The 14,998-nt window shown below is 45.2% G+C and overlaps 1 protein-coding gene across 1 annotated transcript in view; it reads right to left on the bottom strand.

The window, feature by feature from the left end:
• hth (Meis homeobox homothorax) overlaps positions 1-14,998 on the bottom strand; it is an 834,894-nt gene that overhangs the window by 463,645 nt on the left and 356,251 nt on the right. The gene's annotated exons all lie outside the window — the stretch shown is intronic.

Here is a 14,998-nt window from a genome sequence, read left to right as displayed (position 1 = left end):
CAACTTCGGCTGCGATGGATACGAACAGGGATGAAATATTCGACCCTAATGAACAACCTAAGGGAGTACAAACTGCTCCTTACCGCATAAATCCGAGGGAAAGCGGACGAGGAGTGTCTAGTTAGCTTAGTAAAGAGACGCCACGCGGACAAGTTAAGAAAGAGATGAAGACGAGTCAAGTTCTCCTCGGAACAAAAGAGGTGAGAGCAGCGCAATCTCCAGGGTGACCGACCATCCACCCTCCCAGCAACCTCCGCCCCAAACCCTCCCCCCTTCCTCTCTCACGCTCTCCCCGCAAGTTTTTTCCACATGGCACGAGTTGAAGCGTGCAAAACAGACCATCCACACTCCTCCGACCCCTACATTTAAAAAAAAATAAAAACTGAAAAAATGTACTATCCCAGCATTCCCCGGAGCAACCCTACCCCTCGAAACGAAAAAAAATATTTACCTCCCAACATCACCCTTCACCCTGCTCTGCGACCAAGTCCCGTCCGCGGGAGGAGGGGGGAGCAGCGGAGAAACGGGGTGTGGGAGCGAGCAGATCGTGGGGTGACCCTGCGACCCCCACCGTATCCGGTGACGGCAGAGATGCCCCGAAAAAAGCTTCCATCCTCCCACTCTCCGCCACACTAAAACACACACCCCGCTCCTTCATCGCCGAAATATAGCGGCAGCAACCCAGCCAGCGGGGTTACCAAAAGCGTGCATACACACAAACACGCAAACGCACGCTATGCAAGGAGAGAGGGAGAGAGAGATAGAAACGGACAGACATGGAGGACCATTCTTCCTTTGGAAGGCAGCAGACGCGTTCCGGAGATAGCGAGCGCTCTCTCGCGGTACCATAATGCAGCGGGGCAGTGGGTTGGGGGGGAGGAGGCGAGAGAGGTGGGGACATGACGTGGAAGGGGTTAAGAGGTGGTGTAATGAGTCGGCGGCGAGGCAACGGGGGTAGGGTTTGGACCATGTGGGTGTGGAGAAAGCTTATACTACAAACGCGTGCTCGGTGTCTGTGGTGTGCAGATAAAGCTCGCAGATAAGCTCGGAGGGAGCCGAAAAGGGTGGAGGCGGTAGGGGTGGGGGAGAAGGAGCGGTTGTATGGGAAGGGGGGAGAGAAAGATTATAAGAGATCTCCTCGCCCGTATATGCGCGCGAGATAGCAACAGGGCGGAGAGTGAAAAGGGAAGAGATGGTAGGAGAAGGGGGTCCCATTTTATTTCATTTCACTCCAGAGGATGCCTCTACACCCCCGCGACTTGGCGATTTGAGATTGCCGGACCGCGATTGTTTCGTCCTGTTGTGATGGTAGTAGCCGCCGCACTTATTACAAAATAAAACGTGGACTGAAACCGTCGAGTAAGCACGCGCCCTCCAAAAAAAAAAATGTGAGTTGACAATGGGACTCCATGGAGTGAAGGATAAAAAAAATGAAGGGAAGGGGGGAAGTAAACTCTCCTCCTAAATACCTTTCGTCGCTAATGTTTTTAGGGAGATCAACACGTGGTTATGGTAATCGCGTCATTTCGACGCGCGGTCTCTTTATTGGATAATTTGAAAGAGGATTCCACTTCGGAGCCGCCGCGCGGAAAGGACGTCGCGTGGCGCTGGATGCGCGACTCCTGGCTCCTCTTCCACCCCCGCCCACCCTCACCTACCCCATCTCACTCTCCCCCCTCCCTTTCCGCCATGAATCACCCGAAATGACACCATTGTCTCTTGACCCATAAAAAAATGACACTGATCCCAGTCACCTTCGGCAATTACCTATTATTTACCGCTTCCCGATAGTGATGAAAACATCGACCTCGCTGACAGTCACCCCAAAACTCTCTTTATTTGGCAGGGCAAAAATATTTCTAAATGCATCAAAACGTACGTTTCCGTGACATCTTTAAGCGATTTTTATCATTCGCGACGGAGATGAATGGAATAAATTACTACATCAAAGCATTAAAATAGCTACACTTTACGAGATATGATATTCGATGCAACAAACTATAAAAGAACTGGCACTTATCGACCAATTCATCTACTTTATACTTTCGTGTGGCTTCTGTCGTGCAGTCAAAGGTAATCCAAGAGAATTTTTTTATCTCCGATGGACGAAACGATAGACAAAAAAGAGAATGGCATTGTGGTGCCTTTTTTTTGGTCAGCGGGACCGAATTTCAACGGCCACACCATACCAAAATCTCGCTGAAATGAAACGGAATTGGAGATTATCTCCACCGATTCGCTTTCTTCATCACCCAATCGCTCGGAATTTCTGAGGGGAGGAATGATATTTCTCTCTCTCTCGCATCGGCTCGGCTGCAAGACAACGGCCAGCGAGTTACGAGCTCTTTATCTCCCGACAAATCGATCCGTGCGCCAACACGCAAGGCAGCAGGGCGCGCAATGGAAAAAAGCCTGCACTATTATCTAAGGAGTCCGGAGAGGCCATCTGTAGGACCTACGTGCCACGAAGGGCAAGGAGGGAAATCGGTCAATGATGAAGAGAATGGGGCAGACGGGAGACAAAAGGTGGCTGGATCGGGCGAAGGACAGGGGAGCGAAACGAGGAGGGCGAGTGAGAGAGGCCCCGACAAAAGAATGCGAGTGAGAGTTGGAAGGTGAGGGGGGAACGGGGGGGAAGAAAGAACGGAGGATTACCGCAAAAAGAGCAAAAAATCCGAGCGTGTATATGTTGCGCGCGCGGTCATTATCCCCTCACTCCAACCCTGACGCTGCTGCGGTGTCGTGTTACACAGAAATTACGCTCGTGGCCCAGCTCTGCATTTCCATTGCAAGCCGTGGCGGGTGGTGCGGGTTTTTTGGGGTGGGGGCGTATTTGATATTTGGGAAGGGTGAGTGAGGCGCAGGGGCAGAGAGAGAGGCCTTGAGAGGGTCGGACGACATATGGGAACGAGGGAAGGGGGCACGTTGGACGAGCGCAATGAGGGGCACGAAAAGGAGAAGGTAAGCCGAGGGAGGAAAACAAAACGTGGAGCAAGATAAGGGGAGGAAGCGTTTGCCATAGACAAAAAATTAAGGGGCTATTTACCGTAACCGTCCACAGGAAATACTTGGGAGACAATCGAGTTCTCACAAATGATATATCATTCCAAACCCGCTGACAGCAGAATCGCCCTCTCTAAAAAGTGATTCCATAGCGTGGCGATCCTCAAACTAATAATATTTTGCGAAAGAATGGCATATAAAGTAAACTTGGATAACCCCCTTACAATCCAATTACACTCGATAGATCATTAAAAAAATATCCCTCCAATGAAAGTCGGCGTATGTACGCATACAAATGCACAGCCAAACCATCAGCATTAGGAAAAAAATTAGTATGCTAAACGAAAAAAGTCTCCGATTTTCAGCAAATCGAAGTCAGAGACGGCCAAATTCATATTTTAATCTGGCAACTATATACATCCTATGTCGCGCTTTCGGACCACATAACCCTCAATTGACTAAATTCACAAGTGGTTATCCAGTAGGCACGTTATACAATTGAACTAAGGCACATAAGGATGTGAATGACGTGAGCATTCTTACTGAAATACGTACACCTGACAAGTTTCGCCAATCTCGTAGCTAAAGAATATTAAAAGAGGATGTGGCTAATTAAGGATTCTCATGAATCATTGTGCACATTTACAACTTACAATCAAGATAAAAGCATCGAATCTGACACAAATGGGCAAAATCATATACCAGACTCACGGAAAGAATGTCTTCCAGCTATTACGAAATGATGCCATCACATTTGAATATGGCGAAATACGTTTCACTACGACCATCGTGGATGTTTCCAGCCTGGCAAACTTCGCAATACGCAATTTATGGAAGAGATTTTCGGGGTCATACTTGCACTAAAATTTCCCGATGCTTACGGCGGGGGGGGGGGGGGGGGTCGCTGGCGGCTCAACCCCCAGCGGAGGTGAGATGGGATATGCGGGTCCACGGAAGAGGAATAACTCAAAAAGCGGATTCCGAAAAAATGGAAAAGGCGTGTAAGTAGCGGAAGAATAAAAAGATACGAAATTAGAACCCAATGAACTTGGGGGAGTCCCATCCCCCGCCTCTCCATTTGATCGCCAATTGGTGCTCTCAAACCCGAACTGGATAAGGAAGGGTGGGGAGAAGGAAAAAGAGAAAGGAAAGCGAGGGAAAAATGCGTGCGGGAATTAAGGGTTGGGTCTACGTGGATGGGAGGGGGAGATAGGACAGGAGGGCTCATTGTATCGGCGAGCCTTGAGGGCAGAGAAAGGAGAGAAAGAGAGAGAAAGGGCTCAAGGGGGGGAGGGTTAGGAGGGAGAGAAGGCCGGTGTCCCTGGGAGAGTATCGTATGGACCGCATCTTCCTTGCGCTCGGGGTCTTCAACGATCCTTTACCGAGCACATGGAGAGTTTAATCCAAACGAGAGCGGTGAGTCGGCCGCTCCAGGGAGGGTGGGTTTTAGGTGCAGAATGGGGGGAGGGGTTAAAAGAGGGGGGGTTTCTTTTGGGTGCGGGTGTGCGACGCCGGAGGGATGACGTGGGGGTTGGGACACTCGGGATAGAGCGGGCGGAGGAGGAGAAAAGAGGCTTAAAAGGCATTGCAAATGCATGCGTGCTTAATTCCCATTCTCTTCCTCCCCACGGATAGTGTTACCGCGTCACGTTGGATGATGCAGCCGTGGGTTAGAATGAGGAGGACCACCCGTGTGGGTCATTTCGTGTGGCGGTGTAATGCCCGAAAATACACATGCACACAAGCACGCACATCAATCCGGATATGTTGTAGGGTTTTGAATTTTTTTTTACCGACGGAAAAACGATTACTCGCACGCCTCCCTCATTGCCATAATTTGGAAACGCAAAATTTTCAAACTTTACATCACGGCGGTCATGAAAGGGACGCGAGTTCGACCGAATTATATGTGATAAGTGGTATTTAATCATCAAACAATTCCTCAAAATACGGAAAACAAATACCTCAAGCATCGTGAACAGCATTACTTCATTCACGAAAAATACTGGTTGATACAACCAAACTTCAAAACGTTTACTGTACACCAGAATAATAAAGATAAAATTTTGATGCAAGCCTAACACTCTAGTTGGAATTTTATTCCTTATGCTATGTAGGTTTTCTTTAATTTTTAGATTTGAGATTCACTTATTTCCACGCGAAGTTGAACAGTCATTTTTAATTCTAATCATCTGAACTCTCAATTTAACTCTTATGATTATTTTTCACATTCAACATTATTAGGTATGTTTTCCATTACATCCAGCATATTTTTACGCATATTTACACGTCATGGTGTGCGTTTTTGTTACGATTAACGCGTCTGATAATCATCATTCATTTTCAATAACAAGAACGCAAAATATAGTCTCTCGCAATTCCCTTTTCTACTCATTAACCGATTAATTCATTTATTTTATAAACATATTTCAAACTCGTATAGCATTGTGCACACATAATTTAGGGCATGGAAAACTTTACTGAAGCTTTGAGTTCAATCGCTTCGTTCTGGACTAGACAACAAATGATACATGTATATTTCGGAATACCCAATCGGATCTAAAGGTATGATTGCACGTCTTCAACCGCGGTGAAATACAGAGGCCACTCAACATACGTTGATAATATTCCCTAAGGGGGTGCATACCAATCCAAATGTTTTTACGAAACCATATCAGAACCTCAAAACCAGGTGGTGTTGTCACAATTGCCTCCGCACGAAGAGAGAGAGAGAGATACGACACTCCTGTTCGGTAATTTCGGCACGTAGCGTAACATCCATAAACTAGTCCTCTCGGCCAAAAATCCTTTCATAGCATCCCGCTGGCATTCGCCGGGACCTTTTAAAACCGCCGCACGGAGGTTCGAGAAGGGGTGGATGGGGAAGGAATCCCCCCAATTAGAACTTCTCCATCACGTGTCACGCATAACCGAGGCGTGCGTGCTCCCTCTCCCTAACCCCCCTTAATCCTCCTCACTTCGTCCCCCTTGCGCCCCCCCCCAAACGTCTCCGACCACGCGGCAGCAGCCGCCGAGCGAAACTATGTGCTGGAGGAGACGTCGGCGGGCCCCTCTACGGCCTATCCACCCACCTCCTCCAACGCCCCGCAAGCCTTCTGCCCCCCTCTCTCCGCAGTCCCTTCGAGCCCTTTAACGCCCCACACACACACATACAACCCTCCCTCTCCACCCCCCCGCGCCCCCATTTCTTTCGCCCCTATAAATAGAAACGACACTCTCTCCCGCGCGCTCGCCCCGTATCAGCCTCGCGCTGTTGGTCCCCCGAAGCACTTCCACACAACCCTTCTCTACACAACCAACCCCCACCCTCCCTCTCCGCGGCCCATCTCCCGCGCCGCCCCCTCCGATTCTCCTCCACCTCTCGGGCCCTCATCCAGTCTCTCCCTCCACACACACACACACCCGACACTCCCTCCCATCTCCCCTCCGCCTCCCACTCACCCGTCGACAACGCTCCCGCCCTGCGGGCTGCGGATTTTGAGAGCGACGGCGCGAAAGGATGTGGACGAGAAAGTCTAAAATAATTCCGAGAGGTGGGGGGGGGGAATATATATATATATATATATATATATATATACACATTTTAAATAAATGAATAATCTCCGACTCCCATATAAGAGCCAAAAGCGTCATCCTGGGGGGGGGGGATTTTATTCATTTGTTTTTAAATCTTTTAATAAAAAGAAGCTGGATGGCTCTCCAGAAGAGATGGGTCTAAAATTATTATGCCATGTGTATAATTGGGAGATTTCCATCCCGAACCGTTCCGGGTCGTAAGGGTTCGGTGGCGAGGAAAAACAATCGGTTCCGTCCGAATTCAGCAGTCATAAGCTAAACTTTTATGCTTCCGATATATTTTACCCTAACATGGTAGCACACGTCCCTCCATTTCAACCCTAATAAGAAGATATATGGAAGGTTATTATACGAGTCAACATAGGAGGTGCCATAAGTGAAATTATTCTCGCTGACGAAAGATTTAATAAGTCACAAAACATCAAAGACAATTATTTCAACATTAAACGTTTTCAGCACTAATTTGGCAGACACAGAAAAATATTTAAGTGTGCCTAGTACACTGATAGAAACGAGTACAAATGATAATAGGCGAGAAGAGCGTTTAACTGGGAGTTCGTAAGTTGCAGAAAAGAATTGTTACAATTAATTTCTATTTTCCGCTAAATTACTCATAACTGCTACAAAAAACGAAATGAAAGTGTTTCCAGGTAACTATGAGCGATGAGCCAATGCGTCGCTGAGGACAATCCTCATGCAAACAATTACTGAAAGTAAGAATCAACTATGAGGAACCATTAAATATTTTTTGCTCATTCATTAACACCTAATAGAACATTGTTAGATTCCCAAAGCAAAGGCTTCCGGAAATCGAATTTTTTTCTACATCCAAATTTCGACGTGAAAATTAAACTCATGCGGAAAATCAAAAAACCTTCAGGGATATTTTCGCGCATCCTCATTCCGTTTGAGCAATATGGCCTCAAAGAATGGGATTCTAGAATGTACACGCGAGAAATAATGTTCTTCTCGTGGGACGCCATAATTGGCTGCACTTGCGGCCTCGTTTGTATGTCTCCCTGCACACTCAATATGTACACTTAGCTGGGTTGGCGCAAAATCCTTTCCGCCACATTTGGAACCAGTACGATGATCTGGTGATAATGAGAGTTAAAACAGAACCAAAAATAAATCTCTATGTCGAGGTACGTGGCGAGTACGATGAAGTTTAATGACCTACACTGAGTTGAACAGGATTTTTGGGCTGAGTTCACCAAGCAGATGAGTCGGCACAATAATTACTCCTCTGGGACACACGAGATGACCAATGTGGCTCCGATGTTTGGACAATGATAACCTCTAAGAAGCAAATACTTAACGGGTAAGTTATACATTCTTGCCTCCATTTACCGTATACTACTGTAGATATTATATATATATATATATATATATATATATATATATATATATTACTGGATTATTAGTACTAGGTGAACTCTACCATCACCTACTAAACCGACCTTCGGGTTGATTACTGTGTTTATGGTTTATATATATATATATATATATATATATATATATATATATATATATATATATATATATATATATAAGCATATAAGAATATATTGGGTGGAGCTGCAGGTGCCCAGAGTGCCTTACCCGGGAATCGAACCCGGGACCCTCCGATCAGTAGTCAAACGCTCTACCCACTGGACTACCGCGACCCACTATATATATATATATATATATATATATATATATATATATATATATATATATATATATATATATATATATATAAGCATATAATAATATATTTCAATCCTAGGATTAGTCTACTGTAGCCGTCCATTCTACTCTATTTAATGTCAATTCCCTCAATCGCTGATACCTTCTCTGTTTTACGTCCTTCTTAATATGTGCTATGTACATGTCTTTTGGTTTTCCTCGTGGAATCTTCTCATCTATTATATTCATCAATCCATGATGCCTCAATGTGTGTCCAATCCATCTATTTCTTCTTTGCCGTAGAGTTCTCCATTTGGTCCTATCCTCTTCTGCTCATCTATATACTTCCTCGTTCCTTGCTTTGTCTGTCCTTTTATCTTCAGACTTCTCCTCCAGCACCATGTTTCAAAAGCTTCTATTCTTCGCTGGTCCCCTTTTCCAATGTTCTAAGTTTCGGAACCATAGGGCGACATGCTCCACACGAAAGTCTTGTCGAATTGCTTCCTTGTTTCCAGCCTTAGGTTCTTTGAACATACCAATTGCCTCTTCTTCAATATATATATATATATATATATATATATATATATATATATATATATATATATATATATATACACATATAGACCATAGGGACACAAAGAAAGGACACTCACAATATGTTATTTGACGTTTCGACGGCCGTTGTCTTCAGAATTCTGAATCTATATCTGTGTTTTCATATATTTGTGCGTCGCCGAAGAGCGTTCCATTTTGGAATATATATATATAAATCGACAGCATAAAACCAAAAAATGCTAATGGAGTAATTAGTTTTACTTGCCTTCTTCTGGTATTTCTTGAAAGATACATTGAAGATTAAATTAAAACTCAATCATTGTTTCCCCAAAAGCTACAATTATTCGTGAACGATAAATTAATCTTGAAATTTTGTAACGCCCGTCAACACCGAATAAGAAATATCAATATTACTTTCATAGGATAAATATCATGAGGCTTGTGGTGGCCGTGGTCATGCTTCCTTCCCCAGGAGTCAGCAAACAGCTGAACAAAGGGAAAGGATCAACGAAATGGGTTGTGTACAACGGAGGAAACCAATCTTGACTGAAAGAGAAGATGAGAGTAGCAAAGGGGATGTTTAGAGACCGGGTGAATAGTTTCATGGGGAGAGAGAGCATTTGTGCGGACGGATGCATTGAGCGAAGAACGAAGGGGGGAGTCGAAAAAGGATAGGAATCGAAAATAAACTGGTCTTATCGATACCCGAGGGATGAAAGGAAATCGAGACAAAATCGATATCCAATACTTGGCTCATTGTTTGCTCGTAGCTATCAGCCCGCTTTGCTATCGAAACATATCAGAATGATGATTAAAGTTTTGGGAGAATAGCCTTAGTAATTAATCCCCTTTCCATCTAAAATATTTCAAAAGTTTCAATGCTGGTGTATGTTATCCGACGGATGCGAAAATAAACAAAGGGGGAAGGTTTTCTCATTCAACACGCGCTACTGTAGGCAAACATTATTGGTACCAGCAATAATTATGGCAATATCCTGTAAAAAGAAATGCGATTCAATTTCAACTCTGTTTTGGGACTACTCCAGATTTAGATGAGATGCTGGAGCTACTACCAGCGATCTTTATTGAGCACACAGGAATTCCGAAATGGGTAGGTTTTGCTTTCATTCATTAATCATAATCATTTCACAAGATTTCGGGAGTCACCCAATGGGTACAATCTCCAAAATTAAGGAAGACTAAGAAAATTCAGTCGTATTCGAATGACATCCGAATTTAAATGGGAATAGAGTGAATAGGAAGCAAAATGACATACAATAGTGTCTAATGAATGACTAGTCTTTCCACATAAGTACATAGGATAATTGGGAGATTGTGTACCTTAACTAGTTTATGTGAAATTTTAGTACACCGGATGAAAGTGATCATGAGATGGTGCGAAAGGCCAGAAAGTAACGAAGTTCGTAAGCACATATTTCATATTCTTCCCCAGGATATGCATGCGATGACGGAAAAAACACCGGAGAATCTGATAAAAACGTACTCAATGAAACGGACAGGACGACTGATGTCACAAAGAAACTTGCGGCAATGTGGTGATAAAAGCCGCTGAACGGCCTAAACAAATGGAACACCTATTTCTGTGGGCCAAAATCATTAAAAAAATTCACCACGATATTCAGTAGATTACATCAACCCGTTTGCAAAATTAAGTACACCAACCCCACCCAAAAGAAAATATTTCACTATTTTTTTTCTCTTCGCCATTAAAATAAAGAGATTTTCATCACTTTAATTACTGCACTGAATTAATCACCCATCGCAGACCATTCATGATATGAAGGCCTCCTTGAGAAACGATTCCCGAGAGAGAATGAAAAAAAACGCGCGCGAAACTACGGAAGTAACACGGTCGCGCTCTTTTACGCCCATGCGTTCACAATATCGAATTGTTTCCGGCATCATGCTATCCCCTCCCCAGCGAGAGCAAATGGTTTCCAATCGCCTCATACTTCACCGCAGTTTACCGAAGTCGCGGAGAAGTTCTCATATCAGGTCTTGGTTTTAGACCGCTGGTTTCCCTCTCCCCTCCGCTCCTCCTCCTCCCTGGCCGTCGTCTTAAAGACTCCGCACCGAAACCTTTACGAGCCTTGCGGGGCACCGCCTCCTTCCCCACCCCCTTCCTCCCGCATCTCCCCATCGCATGTCCCCCTCCATTCCTCTCCTCCTCCCCCGCCCCATCTCCACCGCGCCTTCCCCCCCTCGCGGGATATTTATGGCTAACGGGGTCAGGGGATCTCGCAGCCAAATTGACCGCATCCCCGAAAGACGTTTCGTATGTGTTACGACGCCGCACGAGCCACCGCGAATAAAATGAACTCCCTTCAGCCGGGGGGGGGGGGGGACGACGACATTGCTTTATAAAACGGCTGCTGCGTGGGAGTGGAGCAGGGGGGGGGATGAATCGTCCGCCGCGAGCACTAAGTCAAGCCGCAACGGGGTGGAAAAAATTTTTTCGGCCACGTACCTATGCACAACGACAAAGGGGCACTTCTTCCAGGCTTCCGCGGGACCTTTCATCAGTTTCCCGTGCCGGAATTGAAGATGAAGAAAAAATAATCTCGCATCACCGCACTGGGAAATGGATTTAAATATAAAAACGTCTCGTTAACAGACTTTAATGAACGGCCGTAAATGCCAACCGAATCTTCTTAGTCACTGCACGCCAGTGAGAGCTGTGGACACTGCAGTGCGTTCAACGACTACGAGCGCGATTCGCAAAGGGTTCAAATTTCTTTTGAATTAATTGCCAAGGGGATTGCCAAGGTTTGGGTTGCAAAAACCTTGGATGATTACAAAGTAAGTCAACTCTATAATGCATTGCGGTGAGCTATAAATAGCCATCTAAAGAACTCACTGCAGCCGCTCATCTGTGCATTGAGAGGATTCGCGCACTCTATTATTGTTATTACTGTAAAGCGTGATTCGATTCAATGAGGAACGATTTAAAACTGAAAGAAATACGTAGGGTGCTTATAAAAATGTATACCGCCGAGTGTTTTATTTTTTGCATCACGCCACATAAATTGCTCACTGGATAATGTAAATGAATAGAGACTTGTGGATTGGAAAAAGGAAACGGCAGTCTGGTTGGAAGCAATCCACAATTGATGCAGCCCTTATTATTCCGCTCGCGAGGAGTGTAGGTGGGCGAGACAGTGCTTTCAATACGTGGGGAAAATTCCATTACTTTTAATAGGCGGGGCAGTACGCAAATGCGAAGCATCAATATCTTTCGGAATGTCTCCAAGCCAATAAACTCAACTCACCATCCAAATATGCCTATCCTAGAGTACTTGAAAAGCTTGATTCGTGATAAATAACGCCGTTAAGCTCGGAAATAGCGATAAATTGGCCATTCCTCCCTCTAATGACTATTAAAAACAAATTCTCACATTCTAAACAGCCGGTGCCTATGTAAATAGCGCTCACTCTGTTTTCCTTTCCGTTTCGCGATGTTATCCAAGATTCAGACCATAGATCATTTCTTCGTGTCTCGACGTTACTTAAATGGTTTAATAGCGAACATTATGATCCATTCCCGCTCCTTCTTGAGCTGGTTAAACACTTGGCAACGAGAGTGGACGGAGTGCAGCACCGTGAAATCTCTGCATCCGAGAGGAAAAATATGAATCGATTTATGCGTCGGTAAATAACGGAGCCGCGTAGTTTACTTGCGGAGGACGGGGGAAGGGAACCTCAATCCGTTAACCGGACTATGATGTATTACGCCGAACGCACACCAGAGCAACCTGTCCTGTTTTCGCCCCATTTAATGAAATAATTGTCCGTGGACCCGTCATCCCCCGCTAAGCCTCCGATTTACTCTCATAAGCGGAGTTAAAAGGAATTAAAAGCGAAGGGAGCTGGGTGGGGGGGGGGGGGTTTGAGTGAGTGATTTGTGTTAGCCCCGCTGGATCGCGTCCTGGGGGGCGAGGGGTGGGTAGGCGGTGATGGTTTGCAAGCCTAATCCATCTCGGCGAGGGAGTTAGGGTAGGGGGGGTCTATGTGGACGTGGCGCGGCTAAACTTGAGACCCTCGAGGAATAGTCTTCATCACCTCCCATTGGAGGGAATCTGGGTGCATAATTCACTCCGATTGGCGAGACCGGAGGTCCAGCAGAATACTCTCGCGGAGGAGGGTGGGGGTGGTGATGGGGATGGCTGAGATGATGACGGGGCCGCTTCGGGACCCTTTCTTCTCGGTCCCTCTTGGGGAGAGGTCAAGGCAGAAAGTGTGTTTGACTGCGAGGGACGCGGAGACAAGGGGAGGAGGCGGGGGAGGAAGAGGGGGGGATGGAAACTTCTCTCTCGCATGAGTGGAATGGGGTAAAAGACCTTTGCACGTGCTGAGATATGCCAAGAGGGTACAGCGGGTGTGGCGGCCCCATCAAAGGAGAAGTTGGCAATGCACGAGAGAGAGAGAGAAGGGGATGGGGGAAAGGATGGACGACGACGGCTTGGAAGCGAAGCAGATGAAAGAATGAGATTGTTATGGAGCTCTCAAGGGGGCAAGCGATCATTTGTTCGCTATTTTTATTTTCAATCTTCCTATAGCCGCAGAAATTATTTTCCTCCTCGATTGTGAATGCGCTCCTGTGAATCCGAGAGGAAGGCCTAAGATTTGCGCTTTCTCAAAATGCAGATGGCTTAAAATAAAAAAATTCAGGAACGCTGCTGTCTTGAGCGTCTTTAAAGTCATTGAATAATCACTTTGCATCATCGCGTCGGGCGATAAGGCCTGCGGCGCGACCTCAGCGTTTTTTCTTGGCTATTTTCGCGGAATATGACACGCGGCAACAACACAGAATAACCCTTTTCTCCGTATCTGACTAGAGTTTCGAACTGCGGCCATAAATCCATTCCAGTCATCTTAAATTAGACGTGCAATGCATCTCGAACATAATGTGCATTTTCGACCTGATTTAATTGAAAGAAAGAAAAATGTATGAAATTTGATCACTTGGTGAACCGTATTCGACCGCGATTAGGGGGCTACCGAGTGAAAGAAAACGATTTCGACATTAAATCACTGGCTCAGTAATCGGAGTGCCGAAAATTGTGGGGCTGTTTGTAATTTAAAGGTGAAAGTTCAATTTGAATTTGTCTTTCATAGCATACATGAGATAGTCATTTACCATTTAGTCCTTTCTGCGGTTGATTTAAAAAAAGCCTCATAAATATTGCGACGACGCCGCTCCTGTGGATATGATGGTGCACTGACCAGAAAAAGGATGCGTAAGGCAACAACATATCTATTGAAAAAGTGAAGCGATATAGTCGGAGGACCTTAAAAAAAATGTTAACGAAATCTCAGCGTAATTGCATTTACCTGATTGGAGAATGCGAGTATAAGGAGTTTGCAAGTGTTTTCTCTCGTACTGAAACTATAAAACAATCGTAGAATATATTTCCTAAAGATATTTACATAATATTCAGATTTTACGCTTCTTGAACATTTGTTTATATTTTTTCTGTTACAAATTAGAACAGATATCGTGATGAGAGTCATTGCGTGAAAGAATTGCATGGAACTGGCACAATGCCTCTGAAACACTTTTAAAGTAATTTTCACTACTTGAGGGTAAAATCCAACCCAATCAAGTTAAAGAGAACAGAAGAACGAATATATTACATGGGGAAATATAAGTTTCGGTTAAAAAAACATTAACGCCCTCCGCGGAAATTCAGAGGGAATATCTCTCTCGAAAGAAAAAAAAAGTTAAAAAGCAACAACTCGACGTACCTTGACCTGCTCAAAGCGAACAACCCTTTAGACTATTCGCAGACGAGGCCTAATCTCGCTCGGCCATATTAAAATCTCGTGAAACACACCAGTGGATCCAAATGAATGTACAGTTACGTGTCAAAACTTGTTTGAGCGGAATAACGAATGAGGAGGACTGTCAAGCGAATGAAGCATGAGAAGTATAAAACGATTGGTTGGCGATATTCATTGCAATGCCATTGACAGGCAGATAAAGGTCCGCGCGGAATGAAATATGACGTGTATCGCAACAAAATGCTCCCCTTTTTCCCCCAACGTTTGCCCTGCTCGCCGCAGGCCGCGATGGTGGAGCCACTGAAGGGGTAAAGCCGGGCACAAGGATAGAATATTCTTGAAATATTAAAAAAAAAACGATCCGGATTTG

Source organism: Hetaerina americana, unplaced genomic scaffold (assembly GCF_022747635.1).
Source record: "Hetaerina americana unplaced genomic scaffold, ioHetAmer1.1.p SCAF_9, whole genome shotgun sequence".
NCBI lineage: Eukaryota > Metazoa > Arthropoda > Insecta > Odonata > Calopterygidae > Hetaerina > Hetaerina americana.
Note: the sequence above shows the minus strand (reverse complement) of the source record. Positions and strands in the feature narration are given on the sequence as shown.